This window comes from Cebus imitator, unplaced genomic scaffold, assembly GCF_001604975.1.
Source record: "Cebus imitator isolate Cc_AM_T3 unplaced genomic scaffold, Cebus_imitator-1.0 Scaffold736, whole genome shotgun sequence".
NCBI classification, from domain to species: Eukaryota; Metazoa; Chordata; class Mammalia; order Primates; family Cebidae; genus Cebus; species Cebus imitator.
In genome coordinates this window covers 20,196-21,389 of record NW_016108051.1, presented here as the reverse complement: position 1 = coordinate 21,389, position 1,194 = coordinate 20,196, and positions in this window count along the sequence as shown.

Sequence of the window (1,194 nt, the reverse complement as noted above, 5' to 3'; positions counted from 1 at the left end):
ACCTAACACCATAAAAACCCTAGAAGAAAATCTAGGCAAAACCATTCAGGACATAGGCATAGGCAAGGACTTCATGACCAAAACACCAAAAGCATTGGCAGCAAAAGTCAAAATAGACAAATGGGACCTAATCAAACTCCACAGCTTCTGCACGACAAAAGAAACAGTCATTAGAGTGAATCGGCAACCAACAGAATGGGAAAAAATTTTTGCAGTTTACCCATCTGACAAAGGGCTGATATCCAGAATTTACAAAGAACTAAAACAGATTTAGAAGAAAAAACAAACAAGCCCATTCAAAAGTGCGCAAAGGATATAAACAGATACTTTACAAAAGAAGGCATACATGAGGCTAACAAACGTAAGAAAAAATGCTCATCATCACTGGTCATCAGAGAAATGCAAATCAAAAATACACTGGGATACCATCTCATGCCAGTTAGAATGGCCATTATTAAAAAATCTAGAGACAGCAGATGCTGGAGAGGATGTGGAGAAATAGGAACACTTTTACACTGTTGGCGGGAGTGCAAATTAGTTCAACCATTGTGGAAGACAGTGCGGTGATTCCTCAAGGACCTAGAAATAGAAATTCCATTTCACCCAGCAATCCCATTACTGGGTATATATCCAAAGGATTATAAATCGTTCTACTATAAGGACATGTGCACACGAATGTTCATTGCAGCACTGTTCACAATAGCAAAGACCTGGAACCAACCCAAATGCCCATCGATGATAGACTGGACAGGGAAAATGTGGCACATATACACCATGGAATATTATGCAGCCATCAAAACGATGAGTTTGTGTCCTTTGTAGGAACATGGATGAACCTGCAAACCATCATTCTCAGCAAACTGACACAAGAGCAGAAGATCAAACACCACATGTTCTCACTCATAGGCGGGTGTTGAACAATGAGAGCACATGGACACAGGGAGGGGAGCACTACACACTGGGGTCTGTTGGGGGGAAATAGGGGAGGGACAGTAGGGGATAGGGAGTTGGGGAGAGATAGCATGGGGAGAAATGCCAAATATGAGTGATGGGGAGGAAGGCAGCAAATCAAGCTGCCACGTGTGTACCTATGCAACAATCTTGCATGTCCTTCACATGTACCCCAAAACCTAAAACAAATTTTTTTAAAAAAGACAATAAAAAAAGTAAAATAAAAAAACAAATAAATCAATT